This window comes from Phaenicophaeus curvirostris, chromosome 13, assembly GCF_032191515.1.
Source record: "Phaenicophaeus curvirostris isolate KB17595 chromosome 13, BPBGC_Pcur_1.0, whole genome shotgun sequence".
In the NCBI taxonomy this organism is placed as follows: Eukaryota; Metazoa; Chordata; class Aves; order Cuculiformes; family Cuculidae; genus Phaenicophaeus; species Phaenicophaeus curvirostris.
In genome coordinates, this window is record NC_091404.1 from 3,211,297 (window position 1) to 3,223,864 (window position 12,568).

The following is a 12,568-nucleotide window of genomic DNA, read 5'->3' on the forward strand; positions in this document are numbered from 1 at the left end:
TTTCTGGATGTTTGGATTTTTTTGGGGGGGTGGGTAGGAAAAAGAAGAGGAAGAAATTTCAAAAGAAACTTAAATCTAAACCACATTTCCTTCCTTTTAAGCCCACTCCCTTCAAAAAAGTTAATTTTAACAAACAATGCATTGTTCCTCACTCATCCATGTGCAAACTCACCCATGGAAACAAATTTCCTATAAAAAGACTGAAGTTTCCCAAGTGGCGAAAGGTAAAGAATTATCTACATCACAGTTCCTTGCAACATCACAGCAAGGCTTGAGCTTCAGCTTCTTGCAGCCAGGGAGAACAAGGTAGGGGGCAAATGGAGCTCTTTGTAGCTGCCGCTCTCCTGATTTTAACGGTGATGTCTCCAGCCACAGATATTCTGCGTACTGCCTATTGCACTGAGATATAAAACTCACTCGAGTTTGCTCAGAGTACTCTACAGACACAGAGGCTCCTGCAGGAAGGATGTTTTTAACCCGGCTTTTACTTTAAAGAAGTAGGAAACGTGGTCCTAGCTGAAGCTACCTCTCTGTACGACACAAGGTGGGGGGTTGTAGTGGTGGGGAGCTTTGAGGGTTGTTTTTAAGTGTATGTAAAAAATCCCACAGTTTTCCAAGACAAAAAAATTGCAGAACTGTGATGAAATGGAAAATCTCTGAAAGACAACACGGAATATCTCTGAAAACAATCACTTTATGGGGAACAGGTAAAAGCTGAAGCAAGAGCAAACACTAGTCTGCACCAGTGCCTGGAGGACACGGCTGGCACACAGCGGCGGCGCTGGAGGAGGGTAGGCAAGAACAATAAGATAGCAAGACGGCAAGAAAAAAATTAGTCACGGGTTTCTAATAAAAATCATACATCACTCCAATTAATTGTCAAGCATAAGCCAGCTTTTTAATTAAAGGCATAACGTATCACCAACAGAATCGAGCCACTTTACAGGCAAATTTATACCTCGCCATGGCAACTTGTTCACTTCAAAAGATTAAAATATTACTGTCATGGTTTCAGGTGGGTACAGGGCACGAGTTGTTTGCTTCTCCTCCTGCTGCTGCAGTGCCAGAAAGCATCTTCCCCTTGAGGAAAGCACTTAGGTTGGATGTACAGATAGCTCAGCTGCTTGTATGTACTCCTTAACTCCTGTGTGAACAACTCTGCTCCCCAAAAACGAAAACACAGTTCACAGAGAGCAAAACAGAGCAGATGGATCTATGCCCTACTTGCTTAGTAATATCCCAGCTCTTTGTTTCTTACCTCTATCTGAAAGAGGCATCCAGAACATTTGCCTTATAAAGGGTCTTTGATCTTAAACTATCTTACAAGTGGAAAGGAGACATTTCAACATCAGCTACCTACCTACCTACTTATCACCTACCAATCCTAATCAATCAGCCCAGCACCAGCAGGTCACCAAGCACCAAGTTTCCAAGGCAAACATCTACCAATAAGAAATACTTGTGCTTCGGGTTGCAGTATTTGCATAAACCTTTGGCAGGTGATTAAACAAATCTACTTTCTCAGCAAAAACAAACCCCACGGTCATTTTCCTGATAAACTACCTTTATATGGTTTTTTTTTCAGATTATTTACCAAATCCGTTCTCTGCTCACTGTGTTTAAAGGTTATCCAAGATGAATCCCATTTATGAGTCATTTCAAAACTGGTGGAAGATAAAAGTGTCACCACAATCCTGTTGCTTCTTTGTTTCCCCGTAACTCTAAGCTGGTCTGCTCTCTCAAGTCTAGATCCTCGAAAACAAGGCGTGAAGATTTCATTCAAAAGAGCCAAAGTAGATTTTACTTTTACACCACCGTCCTTTGAATCAGGACACTCCTGCAGACACTGAGGAATCCAAGGCTGACACCTCGGTGATGAAAGGCAGCCCATACCCGTCGGCGAGGCAGGAGTTAGTGAGGGCAGCAGGCTCCAACAAGCCTGCCGCTTGTTCGGTGATTCAGTCCGAAAGCAGATGTTTTCCAAGAAGAAAATTGCTGCCATCTTATTCAGCAAAGATGACTACTTCAGCACAACAAGATAGATTCTAAGTGTCTAGAAAATGCACTGCTTCAACATAACAGGCGTGGTTCCCCTCTGCTTAAATAGTCTGGTTTCCAGAGAGTCCGTCAAGATGCCCTGGGATTCCAGCTCTGGAGGTGACATTTGTGATACACTCCATCTTTTGCAGTTTCTATCCAACTCCTTCTAAACCTCTGAAGGTCAGACCAACCCAACAACCCCCCTCGTTTCTGTGCAGCTCTTCTTGTTCTACCATCCCCAGCTTCCACCTAACGCTGCCACCCCAGGTGGCAGACGCCCTGCTCCTGCCATTCTCTGTAGCGCTGGGATGTCTCTCCAGGCCTCACAAGTGTTTGGCTTACACACAATGGATACACTTGGAGGGAATCAAAAAATAAAGTATCTAACTAGTCCCATGACTACATGGAAATGTTAAAGCCTGACTACCCACGTGTTACCGCTCTAGAGGACTCTGCAGTTCTAGAAAAAAGCACAGTGCAAGGAATGCCTCTGCAGTCTGGATTACAGAATACACCCTGTTCCTGTGCAAAAAAATGAAGGAAATAACCCAGCTGAAATATCTTTATATTTCTCCATTCCTTACCCTGTGTGGGCTAGAGAAAAGATTTCTTTGGGACCACCTTTATCTTTAAAGCATGTTTCTAAAAAAATCAGCAGTTGTGGTTTTTTTTTTTCCTTTAAGTTGTACCATAACACTGATTCAAAGAACATACTTCTTTTTTAAAGGAAGACTTATCAAGCTGTCTAATCTATTTCCCCGCCAAAGCAAGACTATTCCTGACACTATTAGTGCATTGCCTGTTCTTGTTCTGGCTCTGCTGGGGCACAGCACCTCAAACACCCCCTCTGCTCATCTCCAGCGCCGACAACGGCTCTGGTAGGGGAGTGTGCCAAGAACCACACTGACAGCAAACCCCTCGGTTCCACTCCTGAGGAACAAACTCTGCTCAGAACCAGTCTCTAAGGCATCCCGTGGTTGAAAACTGAACTGATAAATTAATTCTACAGCTTTTATATAAAATCCTTTTAAAAAGGCAAAATTATCTAAGAAATCTTCCCAAAGCCATGCCTCCACTTGTGCTACAGTGACCGAGAAGGAACTGTGGCTGTGGTACCCAGTTACCCTACCAGCAATATCCCTGCTTTCAATCTTAGAATCATAGAATAGTTTGGGTTGGAAGGGACCTTAAAGATCTTCTATTTCCAACCCATGCCACGGGCAGGGACACCTCCCACTGGATCAGGCTGCCCAAGGCCCATCCAAACTGGCCTTGAACATCTCCAGGGATAAGGCAGCCACCACTGCTCTTGGCAACCTGGGCCAGGGCCTCCCCACCCTCATCATGAAGAAATTCTTCCTTAGATCTAGTCTAAATCTGCCCCTCTCCAGTTTATACCCCTTGCCCCTAGTCTCAGCATTTCCAAGTGCAACCCTCGCTCCTGGTTTTTAAGCGATTTTACTCTGCCATAGTTAGCGCGGAGCACAAGTTAGACCTGTGTGTTCATACAATTCCAGCATTTGATACAAGTCACTTTCAGCCATGAACATATTCACCTAAGTGACACCTCTTTGAGGTGTCCCATTGCTGCTGGTCCCTTTTAAAGCCTGAGAAATGGCAGCAAGAGAGGCTAAAATACAGACCCACACAAGCATCACCTCCTGGGAACTTCTCCAAGTATTATCACAGCAACCTAGCTCAGACCCCAGAGGAAGCTCCTGAGGAAGGAGGAGGGGAAGGAAAATCAAGACCATTTCTATTAACTAAATGGTTTATAAACCCATGAGTATAGCAAGTGAGCCAGAGCACATTCCAGCACAGAAAACAAACATGCAGCCAGCCTGCAGTAAGGACACAAATTAGAAATGTCAGATGTTTCCTGACAGATTAATACAATGAGAGGAATGCCTTGTGCTGCTTCAGGTAAAAAAGTAAAAAATAAATGTGTCAAATAACTGGTTCTCAATATTAAAAACTACTTTACCACAGAAAGTATTTTGGAAATACAGCAGGTTTATGTTTTCCTGCCCCTGTAGGTTAGCACTTACACAAAGATATAGCCCGTGTTATTGCAAAACCTCAATACAAAAGCTGGCTTTGCGATTGCCAGGCGCATGCCCCTACGTATGCTGCTACGCAGTAGCTCACTGCAATAATTATGCCAGTTATTACATTTATAACTACATTTCCCTGGGAGACTGGAAATGCAACATTCCAACCAAAGGCTAAACAATTAATTGTTTTGGGGGGAGTGGACAAAACAAAGCCAGCACATTCTGGGTCGAAATGACTGAGGGCACACACCGGCACTAACCCAAACCCAGCTGCTTATATCAAAGCAAATTCCAGATGGATTCCACCACAGCAAACCCAGTGCTCCAGCAATGGACCTTAAGAGAATGGGGGGGAACTTCTGCTAAGCTTTCTTCAAACGGCTTTCCCTCAGTTAAAAAGTTTTGTGTTTCATAGAACAGCAATTTGCTCCTTCATTCTAGGGCCAGAGATAAGCACTCTGTGAAAGTGCCCTGTAAAAGGGCTGTTTCACCCAATTTCATCACCACTTTGAACAAGGGTTTCATGTATGTGAAACGGGGCAGGTTTTATATGAAATTCCCCAGCATCCTGATGAAACGCTTTCAGTGTGCTGCTGCAGTGTCTCACAGCCAGGTAAACCATGCTTAGTTCCCAGTGGTGGCACAGAAAACAGAGAAATATCAGAGATTTTTTATAAGCAGAGCTTCAACTGGGTCAGCTTTTACAAAAGCCACACTGCCAAACCTGAGAACAGCTTCAGGGAGCGATACAATGCCCTCTTAGCTTTCTTAATTATTTTCTGATCTTGCAGATCAAGTCACTGAGTGTAAAAGTAGGAAGTCAACACTTCTGTAAATGGTAAATCTATACAGCTAAAAAGCAGCCACCCTTCCCCTAAACAACGCTGCCTTCAAGCCAAAGGGCTTCTAATAAGCCACCTCAAACATAACGGCTCAGTGTGTATATAGGCACTTTGACAAACTAAACAAAAGCTGCTTTCCTGTACTCAATATAAAGGAATATTGACAATTACAAAAGGTTCTCCTTGTCTACATCATTTATACCCATTTCTTAACCACAACTTTGAAAATAAGTCGTAACTCCCTGGTGCTCCTGTGGTCATTGGACACCTTTGAACTTAATCTGCTTGAACTTCTGGGCAAGCATCAGTTTTCTCACACAGAAAACCAACTGCGCTTTCATTAATTGTAATCAGAATCATTACCCTGTTAAATTAGAAATGACTTCTTATTCCCAGAAACCCTCTTCTAAGAGATGTACTGAAAGGCTGGGCAAGGCTGTATGAAGGAGTTCTTTCCTGGGCAACTTCTGCAATATCGGTTCTCCAGCACGGGACATGGATTTCCATTTTTAACAGAATGCACTTCAATACAGAGTTTAAAAAACATATATACTTTTTTTAAAGTCTATTTGAAAGTTCAACATAAGAAAAGATCTCTTAGCTTTGCATTACTTATTTTAAAAATCTTACTAGTAATCAACAACTTAAATTGCCAACCTGCACATAATTTTAGGAGGAAGAAAAGCAGACACAAAAAACTAAGAAGTTGGCACTTCTAATTCATTTATCTCACTACCATATGCTCTTAACACGTGCTTCACAGCTCAGTTAATGACACCATGGAACAGCAACTGTCTCACCAGGGACCCAGCACGCTGAAAGAACAGGACCACACAAGTGTAATTGCCACAATTAACCCCAATTCTTTCTGCAGAGCAGGAGAGCCTGGTGTTATCATTAAATTAATATTATCTAGGTAACAAGAACCAATAAAGTTTCTCTCTCCTCCCTTCTTAAGGAATTAGCTAGATGTGCAAAATGTTTTCCACCTACACTTTTTTCTCAAGGGGGTTAAACAGTGACAACTTCAACATATGGCTCTGAAAAATGGAGAAATTTAATGCTACCAAATAGAAGTGAAGGCAAGTGCTGCAGAAAAAAGCTACTTTATTTATATTTCTTCCCCCTTTCTCACCCTCGCCAGATGCTTCCGCTATATCCACCATCCTTTCTACACCCATCTACCACCATCTTCTACACTAACATTCAAGTTGCTTGTTTTATGCCACTCACTCAAACCAATCTGCTTCTTTGCAGAATTTGTCCCAAAGGCTCCTTGGAAGTTTCACCACTGGCAGCACACATGGATTTTATTTGCGAGTTCTTTATTTCTTTTCTATTGTGCCTAATCACCTCTCTCTAGGAAATTAAATACCCCTACCTCTAGCCTCACCTCCCCTACACCTTGAATTTGGCAGCTCTCTGCAATTCTATCCCTAAAAAATCAGTTTGATGTTTGTTGGGGAAGTTTTCCATAGACAAAGAAAGAAGGAATCCAATGCTATAATTTAAGGATAAAGCACCTAATCTGTAATTAATAACCAAAACTTCTCTTGCAATTAAAGCAAAAAGCCCAAAAGCAAAACAAAGAGGGATTAGAAGATTTGGTGTTAAGATTTAGGTTCATCTAAGTATCTGGTAGTGCAACGACTTTCCAAAGAGCCGGGGTTGCTTTAGAGGACAGGAGGCAAAGATCATGTGTCTATTGACTACATATGGATGCCAAATGCTCTTACTCCATCGCTGTCTCTGTGACTACCTGTAAATTCATGGTTCATAGGAAGAAAATAGCAACACAGTTTACAGAATCTGAGACAAATATGTAGTGTGCAGAGGCTTGTCTTGGGTACAAGCCTTCACAACCCACCAGCCCTGACAGCTGTTGCTCCTGCAGCAGCCTGATGAAAGGCATCAGTACATCACAGCCCATTTGTGATCTGGGTGTTGGGGTTCCAATATAGGTCAGCAGAAAAGCAGATGCCTTCTTATCCCACAGTTTCTGAAGCATAAAGGGAAGCAGCAGACTGCGAGTTGTATAACTGTGTTTTTAAAAGTCACTGCTTAAATATTCTCAACTGGGGTTGTTCAGCCTGGAGAAGAGGAGGCTGAGGGGACACCGCATCACACACTGCAGCTCCCAGAAAGAAGGTTGTAGTGAGGTGGGTGCTGGGCTCTTCTCCCAAATAACAAGCGATGGGATGAGACGAAATGGCCTCAAGTTGTGCCGGGGGGGTTTAAACTGGATATTAGGAAATATTTCTTTATCAAAAGGGTGGTGAAGCATTAGAACACCATCCCTGGAGGGGTTCAAAAAGCATGTAGACATGACACTTCAGGACATGGTTTAGTAGGCACGGTGATGTTGGGCTGATGGTCAGACTGGATGAGCTAAGAAGTCTTTTCCAACTTAAATACATATGATAATCATAAAATCATTAAAAAGTAATGTGAGAAAGAGGATGGGGGGAAAAGAAAGACTGTTGCTTTTAGTAGACAAACAGCACTTCTACAGCTCTGATTCCCACCTGTCTTTTGAGAAAGTCCTACAACAATTTAATCTCTATCACACTATATCATGGTTTACTTTAAAATCAAATAAAATTCATTTCATTTTAAAGAAACTAATCTTGGCTACCCTCAACCTTGAGCACAAAACTATTCATTTTCTATGTTCAAAAAACAAAAAAACCCAAACCCCAACAGTTTTGCAAATATTGTTTTCTACATAAGTTTACCATAAGTGATCCAGCAGCAGGAAAGCAGAGTTTTGCACCTGGGGAGGAAATATTTCCTATCAACAGAGAGGCAGCTCCAGTTGTTAACATCAGAAACATCAAATGACGCCTTCGCTGCAGGATGAGGTAGCACAGAAGTTTTCACTGCCCACACAAAGACTGTTCAAAGTTAAGGAGTTTGGCACAATCTATGACAGCATCCTTTTATCAAGAGGCACTTGGAATCTAAACTCTGCTATGTCCAAGCAATAAGCAGCAGCAAACGAGCAGCAAGGCAGAGCACCACATTTCCCCCAGTCCTGTCTCCTTTTTCTTGACTGCCCAAGTCCGCGTGTGATGCCATCAGCTGCTGCAGGGCGTATCACCCCGCTCAGCACCCCTGACTCCCTTTCACAGGGTAAGAGGGCATTGCACCAGAACCAGGACTAAGTATTTTCTAGCCCAAGCTTGTTCCTGCTAACTAAACAAGCTGAATTAAAAGATAATTAAGTCTGCAATTCCCCCGTACGTCCCATCTTACCGTCAGATCATGGTAATGGGGAAAGAAAAAAAAATGTTATCTTCATTTAAACGAAAAAACATCCGACTCCCTAAGACCACGTCTTCGCAAACTGTGGCTCCTCGGGGTGGCACGCAGCTAAGGGTGAATTTGGCTTCAGCTCCCACTGGTGCCCGTGGCAGGCAGAGCTGCCGCAGCTGCAACCAGCAGCTGAAAGACTCTTCACCACCCATGGCAGCACCTCAGTAAATAAGCTCTAGAGTAGAGGTAAAACAAAAGAAACACAAACCCCTCTAGAGTAAGGATTATGTTTGCCTAAAGATTGACGGAACAGTATCATGGCTCATTTTAGAAAGGCCTGAGACACGTTCTGCTGCATAGGACATAAAATCATAGAATAGTTGGGGTTGGAAGGGACCTTAAAGCCCATTCAGTTCCAACTCCCTGCCATGGGCAGGGACATGTCCCACTGGATCAAGGGCTCCAAGCCCCATCCAACCTGATCTTGAACACCTCCAGGGATGAGGCAGCCACCACTGCCCTGGGCAACTTGGGCCAGGGCCCCACCACTCTTTTAGTGAAGAAAATCCTCCTTACGTCCAGTCTAAATCTGCCCCTCTCCAGTTTATACCCAATGTCACGCATCCTACCACCACAAGCCTTTGTAAACAGTCCCTCCCCAGCTTTCTGAACAACCCCAACTCTCTCAGTCCGTCTACAAGACATCTGTCATTCAGGTTCCTGAACTTAAGCGTGACTTAAGAAGTTTTTTCATCATACAGTTTCTCCTGGTGTACCTTGTTGACTTTAGACTTAAAACAAACAACCCTCAGAGACAGGGGGAAACATCACTGCAAGAGGCATTTGATATTTGGGGTTTTTTTCAGCTCTTATCCTGGTTTAAAGCTGTGTCCAAGCTGGTATCAGAAATAGGGCTTTAAGAACCATTGCTATCTCACTTCATTGGACACATATTTACAGTATACGTAAATCGATGTTATATACTCCCTTGTTCTAAAAATAATTTAAAAATGGGTGTGACTGTCAAAACGATCAGAACAAGAGACCAAAGTCCTTCCACTGTCCACAAATCACTGCAGCAACCACATTCTTCCTTAGCGACCCGTGAACACCCCTCAGTCACGGTACAAGGAGGAATGGGGAAGCAATCTCTGGTCAGTTTACAGCCTGTTGAGATTATCAGTAAAGCAGTGAAGTAGCCCCAGGTGGTAACCTCATAGGAACTTTGGGGTTTTTTTCATTCCTAAGCACAAAAAAAGGCCCAGCAGACCCATTATGTTTATTTTTGGGTATCCTACTTGAAATAATCATAGGGCAATTTTTGTTCACTACCAACTGAGATCACGTAAAAGAGGATATCCTCAGATCCATGGTTTCCAGGGCAGGGACTGCTTTACTTATTTATTTATTTGCTATTTAAAGACCTGCAATAGTGCTTGCTAGGCAAGAAGAATTTATCCTTTATTTATTAGTCTAGGGGTTCGAAGTTAACATGTCTGAGAACTTTACTATTAGGGCTGATCATGATTTACTAGACTTTCAACAACTGCAACACAACTGGTGTTGCGGGCAAGCCCCTTCAACTCTCAGGGAAGCAGGTCAAGTTTTACCCCAGCCCCTTTTTAACTAACAATCAGGTTTTAAGAGAGCCTCTGCAGCTGTTTACAAACCTTGCACAAGTTAAGGCCCAGGCAAAAAGTAGAAAGAGCTAGACAACACAATTTTTTTTAAATTCATAATCCCTTCCAGTACTTCTCTTCCAGAATATTCAAAATAAGGAACATCACAGCCTTCAAACAAAATTTGCAGAGACCCTCTAAACTCAGGGACCACTGTATATACACAAAACCAGCCTTCATCTGTGAGCTGCTGATTGTCTCTCAAAATCCCTCCAGCTTTTATCCATTCCCCTGCCTCCAGTACTTTTTCCTGGACCAGCACAGTAATTCCTGCTTACTCACATTCATCTAAATCCCTTCTAACTCTCCAGGTGGCTCACGAGATACTGGTTTATGAGCAATTTCTTATCCAAAGTATCAAAAAAAAAAAAAAAAAAGCCAGACATTTTCGTATTTTCAAACTCAATCCATGTCAAGAAATTTCCAAGCCCAGAGCAACATTGAATGTGCTATAAATCAGGGAACATAAGCTGACGAGGGACTGTCAAACACAACTGCTAACAAGCCTAGGACCAGCACCGCTAAAGTAAGCTGAGAAGGAAAAGCCAAACAAGAGGGGTTTGTGTCAAACCACTAAAACACACTCAAGCCTCTGAGCAAGGCAACAGCTGCAACTACTCTGGCAAGATACACACAATCAGAGTGAAATGATGCAGCTTAGTTTTCAAAGCGAAATCACTATCACAGTTGCAGAGGGTCTGGGTTTTATTAATGTAGAAACCAAGAAATATATAGCAATGCACAATTAAGAGTAAGAAAATACAACAGGGGGTGCTTCCTGAACTACAGATATTTTATTCTGCAGCTTTAATTATTCTTTTAAGCTTATTCTTATTTTACTACTAAGTTCTAAGTCCTTACAGTCTCATAAACATGTGTAAATTCACCTATTAACCATACTCAGGGAAGTACAGAACAACCATGGTTTAGGAAACCATTAATTACAATTTCTAATGGAAGTTCTCAGAACTGCCATTCAGGTAACACCAATGTTACCCAGAATAACCTTCAACCTGTTTGATCAGGTATCTTTGATCCTCCTGGGGGTCTTTTTGGAGGTCATTTAGCTGCCAAGTCCCTTCTGGAGCTTTCTCTTCCTCCTTTTACAGCTTTTCTTCCCCAGGCCATATGGTTGGGTTTGTTTCTTAACTCTTGCTTGCTTCATCTGCTTAGAAACTTTGAAAGAAACTTGTCTTTCAGGAGGCAAAGTTCCTTTTTGCTACACACCACAGGTCCCTCTACCCACTGTATTTCTTTCATTTATGCTAGTGTGTCTCTTATTTAAATGAGTTATGTAGCAGCAAGCTTGCACACTAGATTACACACATAAATAAGGTGAATGATATGGATTTACAGCAGAGCTGAGCTTTTCAACAGCTAGCAAGCCCTGTAAAAAGTTGGGCTCCTGTTTATCACTTCCCTACTCCATCCTCAGCCATATGACCCCTTTGTTTTTCCCTGCACAAGCACTGGTGCTATTTTGACTTTGTGAGCTGATTCAGGGAGCAAATCCTTTTGGGGGAGGGAATAAATGTTACTGCTGCCTTATAGTCCCTTTCGGCAGCAGGCACACTGCATCTGCTTAGCTAAACTGTAAAAAGAAGAGCTTGAGTGTGTAACTCAAGAGAAAGAAGTTTTGTTTTGAAGGAGAGGCACACAATCTGCCTTCTCTGTGCTGGAGAACTGCCAGAAGAGCTCTGGCCTTCAGGCATCAAGGACAAGCATCAGCGCTGTCCCTCAAAGGCACAGCACACAACTGGCATTGCTGTGGGAGGATAACTACAGTTCTTAAAACTACACCCAAACCTTGGGCCACCTGGCAGTTTCCAGAGGCTGAAGGATGAGGCTGGACAACCCTGGGGCTGTGTGACAGCGACAGGACCTTCCCTGGGGTGCCTGTTATCTACCTGGGTCCGCTTGCTATGACCCTGCCCTGAGATGCCCTTGGCACAACCAGCCCTCCCCTAACACTCAGTGTCTGCACTTGAGCTGGAGCCTTCATACAGTTCTGGTCTTGAAACGAAGCAGGAAATGAAAATATGACCCTTTCTCACTTGGGAAGTGACAGCGACGTACACATTTTTGCATTCCTTATTTTAACAAGGTAAAGCAGGACCACAAAAAACTGCTCAAGGAATTGAAAGTGCAGTTTCAAGCATGGCTTAAAGCAAACTAAGCTGGCCCTGCCTCCGATGCGAGTGGCTGCTGCCTGCTCTCTGCCTTTGCAATCAGATCACAAGGCTAACATCAGGAGTACAGAGATGTCAAGCGCACACAGCAAAGCAGCAAGGCAGACGGGATCATCCCTTCAGCAGCACGCAGCCTCCCCCTGCTTCAAACCCCTCACCAGAAACTTCTAAAACAAAATAAATGCATTCGAGTTACATAGTATCACATAAACATTTCACAGAATCACAGAATCCTTTGGCTGGAAAAGACCTTTGAGAATATTGAGTCCAAGTGTACCCGTCCATATCCCTGAGCACCACAGCTACTCAAACCCCTCCAGGGATGGGGACTCCACCACTGCCCTGGGCAGCCCATTACAATGCTTGACAACCCTTTCCGTGAAGATTTTTTTCCCCTAATATCCAGTCTTAACCTCCCCAGTACAACGTGAGGCTGTTTCCTCTCGTTCTACCACTTGTTACTTGGGAAAAGAGACCAGCACCCACCTCACGCCAATCTCCTTTCAGGT

At 43.2% G+C, this 12,568-nt stretch overlaps 1 protein-coding gene across 1 annotated transcript in view; it reads right to left on the reverse strand.

Annotated features, from left to right (window-relative positions):
• Positions 1 to 12,568, reverse strand: part of LOC138726284 (ras-like protein family member 11A-like) — a 100,950-nt gene that overhangs the window by 35,042 nt on the left and 53,340 nt on the right. The window lies entirely within an intron of this gene.